This window comes from Passer domesticus, chromosome 1 (assembly GCF_036417665.1).
Source record: "Passer domesticus isolate bPasDom1 chromosome 1, bPasDom1.hap1, whole genome shotgun sequence".
NCBI lineage: Eukaryota > Metazoa > Chordata > Aves > Passeriformes > Passeridae > Passer > Passer domesticus.
Genome location: NC_087474.1, coordinates 75813555 through 75827400, shown reverse-complemented (window position 1 = coordinate 75827400; position 13846 = coordinate 75813555). Strand labels below are relative to the sequence as shown.

The following is a 13846-nucleotide window of genomic DNA, read 5'->3' as shown; positions in this document are numbered from 1 at the left end:
CTGGCCAAGTGTTTTCCAACCACGTCTTTTCAGGTGGCCTTGCTCTTTTGTTAGAGACTAGCTAATGGAAGGAGACTGCAAAGGGAGCTCAGTGGTAGATCTGGGTTTTCTTCCCTTACATTTTGGTATTTCTTCTGAGCATAACTTTTCTGTAGATCATACTTCTCCCCCTCAACGTCTTTTGGCCATACCCTCCCTCAGAAATGTCAGCAAGCGATTGTTTCCTTTGCAGAGCTGCGATCCCCTAGACAGAGGCTTTTCCAGTTTTATGAATGCACCATTTGTTGCTGAGGGCACAACTGTTCGATATAACTGGCTGCATCCCACTCTGCTTGGGCCCAGCATGCACTACAGCCAGGCTATGCATAAACCAGATTTTTGTATTAAATGGCACCATTTTGTCCACAGCAGCAGTCTGTCTGTCTTTTGTGTGTGCATGTGTGAGACTTGCAGTTTTCAGATGCAAAATATATAAAGAACAGGAGTTTTGCAGAAATATGTGTTGCTCAGTGAGTGTATCATGCTATTTTATGGCTTATTTTTCTTAGGGAGCTCTTGATGAGTGATATTTCTTCATTATTTTGTGTAGGCGGGCCAAGGCAAAGGCATATTTTAAAATATTTTATAAAATGGATGCATGGTATACTATTACAAATGTAGTTGTTTTGTTGGGGACATACTCAATTATAACTTAAAAGAAATTACATGTAGCACTTTGAAAGAGGATATGCTCATTTAAGGTTTATTGTTTGTCATCAACCTGCTGTTTATCTCTCCCACCACCACCTTTTCTTGTTCAGTGTCACAGTGACTGTATAGATGGAACCACTTAAAGATGCGCTGCACTTCATATTTTTAATTATGTCTAGGAAATGTCATCTTATACCAAACCTGATGCTCTTTCTCACCACCTGCCCTGCTTACCCCCCTTCTAAGGTCAGCAGAATTTACTGTTTTCAGCTGAAATGCTGTACAGGAGGGGCTGCTGTGCTGGGCCAGGATGTGTTGGGGGAGGCCAGAGGGGCTGCACATCCGCCAGCTTCCATCCCAGCTGGGATTTCTGAGCTCAGGTTTCTGCGGCACACACACACCTGTGATGTTTGGTTCACAGCTAAAATAGTGCCACAGCAGCCCTCTGGCAGTCTGAGATGTGCGTGAGTTGGGGGTTAGTTGGGTACCATGCTGGTGGAATGCTCTTTCTCTGTCGTTTCCCTCTCGGTCCTGGAAAGCAGCTTTTGGAAAGTGCCATCTCCACTCTCAGTTACATGAGCACAAGCTGTAAGGCAGGGAGGTTCCATGAGACTCTGGTCCCAACAGCTGAATCACAGCTTAGGGTTTTAGTCAACACTGCCTACCTCATTTGTCTCAATGCCAAAAGTTTCTCTTTAGAAGCACAGTGCTCTCTTTTTCCCACCTCTCTTTTCTCATACCTGTTGAATCCCCTCCAACAAATAAGAACACCTCAAAAGGCAAGCCCACCAGTTTAGAAATTACTCATTTGTGCTTTAGTAAAAATACTTTCCAAGCTCCATCATCATGGTGTTTGAGAAATGGGGAAAATTGGAAACACCTATGATTTTCCCTCTTTAATGAAGGCAGCACTGAGTAGAGATAAGGAGTCCCTACTTCATGCCTCTCTTTTGGGTACCCAAACGTGTCTGGGCATCAGTCAGTCTTGTCTGTAATGTCCATAATTTGTCCACCAAAAAGAAATAATAAAATTAATCCTTTCTGTGGAGGTTTCTACACATACCCCCCAGCCTCACCATGTTCCTTCATATATTTACTGCCCACATAATGTTACCCGTGGGATGAGGGTGGGAGGGGGAAGCTTGTTCTCTTTCATGTGACTGCAGCACAGTTAATAATTGTACCAGACTTCAGGCACTCGCTTGACCGAAGGGGTTGATCAGGCTCATAATCAAACAGTTTTTTCAGGCCCATCTTCAGGCCTCAGCATCCCAGTAGATTCAGAGAAGGAGCCAGATCTGCTTACTCTGTGATTGCTCATTTGTTATGAGCTGGCTGGCATATAGCACAGAGACAAAAGCCACCCTGGCCTGAAAAGCCCCCAAAGAAAAGCAGGATAGTAAATACATATGTAAAACAGTGTTCAGGTTACAGACTGCATGTATCTCATATACTCTATATGCTCATATGTTCACTTGCTCCATCTCCCTGCCCCCCACCTTGCTGTCTTAAAAAAGGGATGGCAAAATATTTTGATAAATGCATCAACTGCTAAATGGTTGATGTGTTGGGGTTTTTTTAAAAAAAAGAGGAATCTTTGCTCAAGCATATGTTTCCAACACTTTAATCTTTTATGGACTGCATACTTGCTGTGGGAGTGGAAGGGGATGTTTCAGGCTTGCTTTCAGTGTACTTGGGAATCTTTCCCACAGCATGCAAACTCCCCAGAAAACATGTGAAACAACGGCCTGGAAACCAGGAAGTTTCTGATGCCTCACACTCATTGCTCTGAGGGATTTGCTGTGCTCTGGAGGTCATGGAATAATCTTTCTCTTTTGCTGGCTTCTCTAAGTTTATTTTGCACATGATGGAGGGGTATGTGTGTGCTGCTGAGCTTTTAGGGGTCCTCCTTTCTGAAGCATGCTTTTGCTTCTGGTTCTTTTGTTACTGCATTCCCATGATTAATGTATCTGACACTTAAAATGGCTACTGAACCACCACCAAGTTCTTGTCACTGGTTACTGACTGCTTAACCCCTGTCAAAAACCACCCAGCACTGCTTGGACTCGATGCTTTTGTTGATTAGCAGGTTTATTTCTGATTTTTGGGCTGTTCATTAACGCTGTGAATACTGTACACAGTGAAGGCATAAATCTGCTGTGGTGGTGATGGTATGTCCTGGTGCTGTGCTCACTGCTGCTGCTCCCGCACTGCGCTCTGGTTAGATTTGTGTGGCATGCAGTCTTCCAGGTGTGTGTTTTGAGGTTTGAGACTTTTTTTTCCCTTTGTTTTCCCACCCCCTTACCACTTTTATAGTTTTAAGTTTTTTTGAGGAGTTGCTAATGTCAAAAAGCAGTGATGAAGGTGAGAAGTCTGGCACTTGAGGGCTGATGGTCCTGGTGAATTGACAAGGAAGATCCAGTTCCCTCCAGTAAAGAAACTGCATCCAGTTTCAGTCTGTGATGAACTCAGCGTTTTGTTTTCTGGCATCTCCATTCCGTGTGCCCATGTTTGTACTGGAGTGTGATGGAGCGTGAAAGGAGTCAGAGGAAAGAAGGGGCTGCAAGCTTGGCTTTGGATGCCAAAAGAAAAACAACGAACAACCTCGACCAAAAGGAGAGTTAACCGGAACATGCCACAAAACAGGTTAGGCAGGACGCAGAAGCCAGATACGAACCTTCTTCTGTGCTTTAAGGCATCTTCGGTACACCCTCCTCCCTCTACCCTTTCAGGATTTTCCCCCCTCCTCCCCGTTATGAAATAGTCCTGTGCCAGCTGGGTTTGGACGTGGGGCAGGCGGATGGTTGCAGCGCTGGCTCCCCTGCTGCCAGCTGTTTCTTAAGAAAGAAAGGAGGGTGCACTTGTCCGTGCCCGTCATCCTGTGGCAGAGGCAGCGCTCGGTGCCTCATGTGCCTGTGAGTGCCTTCATCCCCTCTGCCGGCTCGCCCTGCAAACAGTCCCAGCCGAAAAGTAGCGGGGGAGGAAGAGCAGCAAGGAGACAGGGAATGCTGCCGGGTGGAGCTTAGAGGGCTGATCCTCCACGTAGTTAATCATTATTTGCCACATAACCTGTTCCTGTTTTCTAGAGGTTTCACTGGCACCCTCAGCCAGAAGCCTATGAGGAATATGTGAGACTGCTTTCTGAGCAGGATGGTTTGCCTTGCAGCAGGAAGCCCAGCATCTAATACGAGACATCATTTCTTCTGTAACGTGTTTATGCCTAATCATTCAGTAAACATACCATATATAGTCTGTTTTGTGCTTGCTCTAACACCCTGCTGCAAGGCGAGTTTGCTGGTACCACACAGATTCCTTAGCTCCTGGTAACTGCCTGACAAATAGGATGTTGCCATATGTAACATAAATACTCCACACAACTCAGTTTTTTTACTCTCCTGCTCATGGCATGTTTTTCTCACTGTGGCAGTCTTAAGTCTGGCACTTAAAAACTGAGAGGATTACACAAAAAAGGTAACTTTTCGAAGGATGGACCAGATCCCACATGCGCATTTTTTTGCAGAATAAAGGTTCCACGCTTCCCCTAAACATCAGATATTTGTGTTTACAAATCAGTGTTTTGGGGACATGGGGTTTTTTTTCTTTTTTTTCTGTCAACTTTAAATGCTTGCTTCATCCTAGGTTATGGATCCCAAGTTAAAGCTTTGTTGACTGAGAACTCTCTCTTTTAATTATTTTGTTGAATTTCGCCCCTTAACTCTTTCTCTTGGCCTTCTTTCTGTTTACCCTGTGCTAGCAGGGTACTAAGCATTGCAGAGGACCCGAGGAGTAGCACTGTGTCTGGATTCACAGCTAATCAGGTCTCACATACAGTTTGCCTTCAGGTTTTTTTGTTTGTTTGTTTTTAACATTGTGAAATTGCTTCCATAACATCTGCCTATTTCTGTGCTAGGCAGAAGTAGCTTGTGAAAATGATATGAAACCTTCCTACCTACACCAGGGTGGGGTTTTTCCTTTTTGTGCCTTCTCCATCTTGTCCTGTTTGTTGATGTGTGAGCAGACAGCGCAGTGGTGTGGACCCCAGATAACCTTGCACAGAGCATTCTGGCTGTCTGCTTGGTGACGCCTGTTGGTGTCTGAGTTCAGCAGTGTAGTGACTAGCAATGCCTCCTGTGCCACTGAGATGGTTGCTTAATCAGGTGCAGGGCCATACAGGTAGATTTTCCTCTAGAGGCTTGCTCCTTACTTAGGCAGTGCTTCCAGAAGGGAAGCCTTTGCAGGGGGGAATGTTTGGGTGTTACATAAATGGAGAGGACATGCATTTCTGGGACTCGTCTCTCATTGGCCTGGTCAGAGTGAATTATGTCTGACTGCTTGGCAGTTAATTGGACCATCCTTCCCATTTCCTAAGCTGATAAGCCCCTCACTGTCTGCCTCAATCAGGCTTCTTTGTTTGAGAAGTTACTAATGCTGCAGAAGAACAGAATAACTACTTTCCTGTAACCAAGTGAGGGGCTCTGATAGATAAATCGATGAAGATTCACCCTATTTCTTCAGCCAAATCCTTTCACGAGGCTTACTTGTACACCAGTAGCTGTTGACAGGTACTGAAAAGTAGGTATAGCCGATGTATTTCATACGTACCTTGTCCCTTTTTGAGAGATTGGTATTTGTGATTAAGCGTTCCTGCGAGCACCTTTTTGCTGGCACATCCAGCAGCTGTGCTGAGTACCACGGGGGTCTGTAGATGTCTCTGTGTCAGGATCGGGTCTCAGAAATGGCTTTCTTTTACCACAAAGCCTTCAGACTGGGACTGTCTGTCTTAATGTGTCTGGATGGTGCCTAGCTTAGAGTGGGTGTTGCCAGAAGGTGAGTAATAAATGGTGATTAATCGTCTCTGAGCTGTGGATGTTTGTATGAAAAAGCACTTGGCTAAAGGCTGTGCTTCAACAAGCTCATCAAAATTGGCCACGCTGGAGACAATAGTACAGCATCCCAAAGGCCTGATTCTTCTGTCTTTTGACTTGTTTTGTTTCAACTTTTGTGGATTTATTAAATCTGATTGAGGGAGAAACATGGGTCCCTTTGTCTTCAAATATCAGTAAATATCAGTTGAGTGATATCAGTGTTATAGATTGCAAATGGGCTGAGTGATACAGAATCAGGGTGCACTAAAAGTAAACACCCTTTTGTTAGACTGCTCAGTAATCTTTTTAATGCAGAGGTGTGGTTATGAACCTTACCGGTAGGCATCCTTGTGTTTGTGCCACTGAGTCTATGGTACAAATGCATAAGAAAGATGTATATGTACCAATTTCTGTGTTAATTATAATATATTGAAGTTGAAAAGTAATTTTCTATTACAGGAGACCATTTATCCTTTGCAGTCAAAACAGTAAATTAATATAAAACCTAAAGCCATAGTGATTTTTTAAATAGTTCCCGTTCTGAGTTTACATCCTTATTTGAGCAATGCATTGCATCTGTGTGATTGTACAGTTATTTCTAAAATTTCCTGAAAAGAGGATTCATCACAAAAATCTTCCTTCTCCCTCCATCCTTCAGCTGTTTCTGGCAGCTTTCAGGGTCTGAAGCACAGAAAGCAGGTATTGCAGGGTTTGTTCCTTGGACAAAAATTAGGACTGTGACTTTTTGTTCTTAAAAACCTTTCCAAAGCGGGGTTTGTTTTGATGTAGTCAGAGAGGATGTACTTCTGAGTTGGTGGTGTTGAGCCCCGGGATGTCTGTGGCATCGCGGCAGGGTGATAAGAGGACATAGTCACTGTTGAGCTGGGGTGGCTCTTAGTGGTGTCCATGTTTGAGGAATGTAGTTATGCCTGAGAAATGCAGGAACCCAGGAGGGCTGAACACAGGGCCTGGTCCATAGGACAGGATCTGCTGGAGGATCTGAAGGAAGCAACCACCAGTGGTGGCCGGATGACATCCTTTCCTCTCGAGGACTTACCTGCAGTCATCAGACCCTAGGCAGGTAGCCAGAAACTTCTCCTACTGTGACTTCTTTTATTAGCATTTTTATTGCCTGACAGCATTCAAGGTGATGGGTGGAGCATTTGCATTTTGGATTTTAAAGTTTCTGGAAGAGAGTTTGGGATGTGTGCCCTGTCTGAACATTATCTTGGCTGGTTCCAGACCAGCCAGCAGACACTCATTCAAAGGCCTTGCCATCTACCATGGGATCAGCGAGCCTCCGGCTTTCTGAGCAGAGGTGATGAGGAAATGAGGGTGAGGAGGTGTCATTGTCCTACAAAAAAAAAAAGAGTTGAAAAGGAAAAACTGGAAAGCAGGCAGTTTGTCACTGAATTTCTCAGGAAGAAGGGATCTGCGTACTCAGCGGTGGCCGTGATGGCCCCCGTGTGCGCGGGGACACAGCGGCGTGGGCAGGGCACAGCAGCACGCGTAGGCTGCACTGCAGTCCTGTCCTGCCAGCCCGGAATGCAGAGGAAGCAGGAGGCAGCCTGCCTTCCCTCAGACAGCCATCAGGGATGCACAAGTTTAGGAAGTGTTCAGCCTCAAAATTGGGGCGACTTGAAAGTGAATTAACTGCTGGGCCTGTAAAGGAGCTGTGTGTTCATGTGTGTATAGGACCTTAAGCACAGAAAGGTTTGGGGTGAGTCTGGAAAGGGTCCATGTTTGAGGAATGTAGTTATTCTGGCTTCCAAGGTACTTTTTTTGTGTAGACAGCATGGAAAACGATTACAAAAACAAGTATTTCAAGACACTTACTGAGATGGGAAACTGGCAGTGTTAAGGCTGTGGCTCTTGGGCTTATGTGACTGTGAGAGAATTTCAGCTTTTTTCTGCTTCCTTTCTCCAAACATTTTCTGAGTTCTGAACAATCTCAAGTGGAGTTTATCCTGTGGGCTTAAAGTCAGCAAGCCCAAAAATGCATTGAAAATCTCTCTTGACTTTTAGAATGAGGGTCCATGACAGCAACTGAACTGGAGGAAAAGAAGGTACCTTTAATATTGGCTGCCAATTCCACCAGTTTAGTCTCAGACCTCATCTGCTGAGACATCACACTGTCTGCTTTCACCGTTTTGGAGCGGGGGTACTGGGGCTAACCAGACTAGTTTTCAAGGAGCTTAGTCAGCTTTCAAATTTCCAGGTGTAGTGAGAGAGTCATCAGGGAGAGGAATGGAGAGAGAATGTCAGTAAGTTGCTCTGCATAAAAGAATCTGGGCCGCCAGGAGGATTTCCAATTGGAGATCACCAGGCAGCTTTGTTACTGCCCCTGTTTTCTCTTGCATGTGGCTCTAGAGAGCTTTAACCATTTGTGCTTAAACACTGCATGACAGGTGTTTAGCTTCAGGCCACATTTGCTTTTGAAAGAAAAGTAAGTAGTAAAAAAAAATTCTTCAGCCATTTCTGAGAATGAAGATGATGGAAAAGTGACTCCAGGCTTCAAATTACTTTCATGTTCCCCTTTTTTATAGTAAATAGAAAAAACCTGCAGCAAACGTTGAATCCCTAACAAAAGGGGAAAACATTGACCTTTTCTTCAAGTTCTCAAAGCTGTAATGTTGGGGCATTGAGATTTGAGAAAGACAAAGTGGGTGGGAGATTGGAATTATAGCATCAATTGAGTAAGTTTTTTGTTATCATTGCTGATAATAGCAATGGTGATTTCTCCAGTGTGGTCAGTGTGGTCTGGTCCTAATGTCTTTTGTAATTCAGAAGTAAAAGGGGCTGTGTATGATCCAGTGGAAGCCAAGCATCCTCTGGATGTCTGTCTTGCTTGCAGAGCAAGCATATCTGTCTTGCTTACAGAGTAGGTAATTTCAGCTCTGTAAAGACTGAACTTGGTAACCTAGTCCCACATCTTGAGTAGGCACTTTAGTGATCTTGTGCATATATTTCTGTATTTGTTCACTCTTTCAGGTACAAAACATATGTGGGGAATGCGTGATTATTTCTCTTGCACCTGTGATGTTCAGGTATAGGTATAGGTATAGAATTCCTGACTGAGGGATTAGTGTAAGATGAAAACACTGTTCTTGTGAATGTTCTTTACTCTGTAGGCACTTCTGCTCCATGTGGAGTAAGGGTAGCTTGAAAGTTGTCAGACAAGATTTGCACTCCTTGCCAAACACCACTGGTCTCCTAAATAAAAACAAGGGCCCAGAAGATTGTAAATACCGGTGCATGTGATGTAAACAAATTTCCTGATTCAGGGACCACTACTGAAGCTAATGGTTCTCCTCCATAGAATGAACCTATTAGTATCAGTTCATTAGCAAGACTGAGGCCTTGATTTGTAACGAGCCCTTAAGTATAATTTGCAGTAGCCTGTTGACTGTATCTTACTAAGCTGCTGTGGGTGCAAGAGGGAAACCGATTGAGGCTGGAGTAATACTTACCTTTGCTTCCAGTCAGAAGTATTTAGAGCAAAAAAGAAATGTGCCACACCTGTAGGATCTTCAGTCAGCTTTCCTGCAAACCTTGGCCACAGAGAATTAAACACCCCTGGTGCTCAATACACAGGGCAAAGGCTGATGCTATATTTAAAAATACGTGTATGAAAATGGAACTGGAAGTTACTGCATTTGCAGGTATCATAGCAAGGAAATTTTTAGAAACCAGACCTGAAAGAATTTGCAACAGAGAGTTTCTCAGGATACTCCCTGTCATTTCTCATTTGCTTTGCTAAAGTGTTAAAAGAACCCCTGGTTTCTGTAGTTATGGGTAGCAATAAATTACTTTATGGTTTTGCTTTGATTATATACCAGGTATATGTATAATATATATATTTTTTGCTTAATTATGTAAGGGGGGACTGTGGAAAGAGAACTTTCAGTTCTTTAACAAGACATTTGATTGAAGTTAATTACTCATGTTTAGCACCCCAGAGCAATATTGAATAGTTCTGTCCTCTTCTGTTCTAAAGAACTCCTAAAAATGAAAGAAAATACCTCTTTTGTTTGTTTTCCAAGAGGGAAAAAACTGAATTAATAATGGTTTAAACAGTTTAGTGATTCTTATTCCATTTCTTGCAAACTTCTCCCTTGCCCCTGAGCCCAACCTCTCTGCCCCTCTCCACTAGCCCACAGAATTACCATGCAACTAATTTTAGAGGTGGACTTACACGTTTGTTTAAAAAATGCTGCAGTCTCCATCTCTGGTAATCCACCAGGTGGAAGCAGATGTGTAGAATATCTGTGCATGTATTTGTAAGTCTGGGTTTGAGCAGATTTGGTGTTTCTAAGAGGGCAGTGTGTGTACAAAGACAAGGGAACCTTTGGCAGTGAAATATCATCAGTAAAGCACAAATTTGCAGTTAACCACTGGCAGGGTTCATTGGTGGTTTTCGTTCATGCTGGGTAATATTGTGTTAGCCAATTCTTCTGATGCATGGTCAGACATGACTTGCCTTGCTGTTCTGAATTGCAGTAGGGAGAAGAGTATCAGGGAGGGGATGGAGAGAGTAAGATAGAAAGTGGTTTCTTAGAGTTGGGTGCTCTTCTTCTGCTAGCAGAGCTTTTGCTCTCAACCTCAAGAGTGCTTTTCTGACCTACAGACTTGCTCATCACTTACTGATGTCTTCCTTGTGTCCATGTCCCCATTAACGACCTGGCAACCCAGTACCTCTGCTCTTGCAAAAATAGTACCTTTGAAGTTTGGGCAATATCCCTGTAGTGTTTGGCCCTCACAGTGATTTTGCTTTGAGTGTATCTTGGTTGGGAAATACACTGATAATGCTAAGATTTTTCTTTTATTTGGTTGAGGGATAGGTAGGAGGGCAGGGTGAGTCCTCATGGTGTCATACAGGAAGCTTGATGTAGCTGAAAGTGGCCTCCTTGAAAGCAGCTCTCCAGTCTGCCAATCTTCTAAAAACAGTCATTTGGAAAGGGGCTGTGCTACCCAGATTTACAGTGTCTGCTCTGTTCTGTCTAACAGAAATGCTGCGGTTGTGTAAAAAAAAAAAAAGCCTACTGCTTTTGTTGCTCTTCTGCAGGGTTTGTTGATGGGCTCTCCATTGACCTGTTGCACTAAACTTCATGTCACTGCCTGACAAAACTGGGCTCTTAATAATTTAAAGTTTACTTACAGAGCAAAGCCTGGACAGTACAATGTGTTGAATTGGATGAAATAATTTCCTTACTGACTTGCACTCTTTGAGATTTGCTTAATTCCAAACATGTTATAGAAACAATCAGATTTGCTAAATGTGAAGATATTTGCATTTTAAGTCCAGAGTTGCAAAACTGAGTCCTATACTTGTACTCTGTTCATGTTGGGACAAAAATAAAATGGAGGAGAATCTGAAAGAAGCCTTTTGCATCGCTTGAGGCCCAGTGGGAGCTGAGGGTCAGCATCACTCTGAGAATTAATCAGTTCACTAGAGAGTATGATAATACAACGAAATGATGGTATTGCAATAATTTTTTTATTAGTAGCAGAAACTTTAAAAATAAAAAGAGAGTGAGAGAAAGCCTGGGAGTAGAAGTGGCCTGAAGGGGAAATGACCAAGACCAGCTGAGAAACACAGAGAATGGTGATTCAGGAGTGCTGCTTCACTGCATCCGTGAGAAACTCCTGTCTGTCTTACGAAGGGGAATGAGAGAGATCACAGTTCTGTACAATTTCACTTCTTAATGCAGTTTTGAATAATATGAAACAGTTTTGAGCCTTCCACTTTTCTTGCAGACTGAGGATTTTAAACAAGGAATGCCAGTCCTGCAGAAAAGTGACTGTATTCACAAATCTGAAAGCAGCATGTGACCTTTCTTGTCATTTCTAACAAGCCAGAACTTTGCAGAAATCTGCCCAGGCAAACTTTTGGTCCTGCTGTGCCCCAGTGCAATAATTATAATGCAGAAACAGCTGATGGGTCACGTCTCCAGGCCTGCACAGCGTTATGACTTGCTACCTACATTCCATGTTTAGCTTTGAGAGATCAGATGGTGCCAGCAATGTGAGCTAGCAGTGCCTGAGGACATGCTCGGGGCAACACGTCCTGTCCCTCTGCAGCTTTGGTTTCTTTTCTCTACTTCTGTCCCATCCTATCCCCTTAAGGTGATGCATTTTACAATAAATACCAATCTCCCTAGGAGGTGAGCTGCCCCTGTGGAAGCATGTGTACCATTCCCACTGTGCTGTATGTTAAATCCAAGGGCCCAAGGTTTGTAAATATTGTTTCTAAAGTATCTGGGGACTCCAGGTGAGCTGCTTGCCCTACTTGCTGGTGGCCCTGGAGCTGTGGTTGGTACATGTGGCACACGGTGGCAGGCTGTTTCAGCATTGTTACTGATGTGATTTAATGAAGCATGAGTGGTATTGGAGGGGGTACATTTTGTCTTTGTGCATGGGAAAGGGTCATTGACAAAAGTTTACAAACAAACAAATGAGTTGAAAATTAGGCTTAGTTCAGCCATGTGCGGGAAGGGAGGTGGATATTTTGAGTTGTGTTTGTTTTGTGCTTAGCACTGTGCAAAAGTTACACCCAGTCCTTGATGTAGGAAAAATTGGATAGGTAAGCAGAAAAGTACTAGCTCATTGCCTAAGACTGCTCTTGCTCTCCTCATCCAGGGATGCCACGGGAAAGGTGCAGTAGAGACATTTAAACTGTGGTCATTTATTTTATTATGAACTTATTTTCACTGGGTTTAATTGGAAAACTGACTTCAGGTATATTTTTAAATGTTTTAATGGCAGAGCTGCTGCAAGTGAGCTCTGAGTTGGAGCGAGGGGGGAGCAGAAGGAGGGAGTCTGGAGATGGAGTCGGTTGTGGGTTTGTTCCACTACATCTTTTCATCTTTCCCTGGTACTGCAGCACCGCAGGAGTAGAGTTACCGACAACATTCTTGCTCAGGTCTCTCATCCCTCACTCAAATAGAGGGTGTAATTTGACTATGTCTCAGCTCCCATGTGTGAAGGCTGTTGATGAAACTGTATGTATGTGCATTTTTAAGTACAAACAAAAACCAAACACAAACAAACGCAAATCTCAATTCAGATCTGTTCCATGATCCTGGATCACCATGTGGTTGTTCAAACTCTAGAACTGGCATGAGGCCGGAGGGAGAACACGTGGCCAGAGCTGTAGGGGTAAAGTGAGGACTGGCAGTCTGTCCTTCTGAATGACAGCTGTGGCTTACATCAGGTTAAATCAGTCTGTACGCTGCAAGCTGAGGCAAAGCAGAACGGACTAAAAGCAGGTTTTCACTTCTAGCCTTGAGTTTCCTGCAATCCTACATCAGCTTGTGGGGGTGCATGTATTTCTGCATTCCAGCTGCCATGGAAAATGAGACATCTTCTTACAGGACAGTTCTCACAGCCAGTATTTACCGAAGTTTTCCTGATTCGAATGGCTGTGTCCACAGCTGTCATGGATAGATTGTGAATCTGGATTTTTCCCTCCTGCTTTTCCATTCCCATTAGCTGTTTCCGCCTGCACACAGGTTAACAGTGAGGCCTGCTGGGCTGCTTAATGGGTGGCCTGGCGCTGCCTTTGGGCTGATGCAAATCATTTCTATTGGCCAAGGTTATCTCCTCCTGACCTTGTAACCAGACTTCAGCCTCCCTTTGGCACGGTAATTGTGAAAAGAGGGCTTCTGAAAGAATTCCTAAAGGCTGGAATATCCTTTCTGGTTTTGTGAAAACTGTGGGGTTTTTTCATCATCACTCTGAACAGGAAAGGAAAGTGCCTTAATGTTAAGTTTGCAAATTCAGAGAAGGTTGTGTTTAAAGATACCTTTTTAAAAAAATCCACGGTGGAGACTATAAATTTAGTATGGCAGGAGACTGCTGTGCTCAATCCACTTTTGCTGCTGTACTTTCTTGGTTGCTTGCTCACTGCACACTGATAGCTTGCTGTACAGGATACATGGCATCTGATTTCTTCCTAGCCATAGCCTTTTGTACCAAATGTCTTTTACCTTGGTTGCAGTTGGTTCAGTTTACAGGACTAAATGTGTTTGCATGCTTTTGGGATCAATACGGACTTCTGTTACCTGCGTGATGGAATGAGGCAGAGGGATTAGTGGGGAAAATGGGGAGAGAGGGAGGAGTTGAATGGGGTTTCTTTTCTTTTCTGGAGTCATGAGGCTGCTCCCGTAGCAGAGAGGGAGCATAGTACATGGAACCTGAAGACCTTTAAAGTGCATGCTGAAATGGATGCTGGGAAGATACAGTACAGTGCTTGGGCACAACTCCAAGGCTCCCAAGGCAAGTAATATTTA

At 43.8% G+C, this 13846-nt stretch overlaps 1 protein-coding gene across 9 annotated transcripts in view; it reads left to right on the top strand.

Annotated features, from left to right (window-relative positions):
- RREB1 (ras responsive element binding protein 1) overlaps nt 1-13846 on the top strand; it is a 121953-nt gene that overhangs the window by 28669 nt on the left and 79438 nt on the right. The window contains exon 1 of one of the 9 annotated variants that reach the window (XM_064425303.1): nt 6815-6890. The exons of 7 other annotated variants lie outside the window; for them this stretch is intronic. The gene's annotated coding sequence lies outside the window, so the exon portion shown is untranslated. Of the gene's footprint in view, nt 1-6814; nt 6891-7107; nt 7276-13846 lie in introns of those variants that run through there. One more of the 9 variants, XM_064425345.1, reaches the window with a different exon arrangement.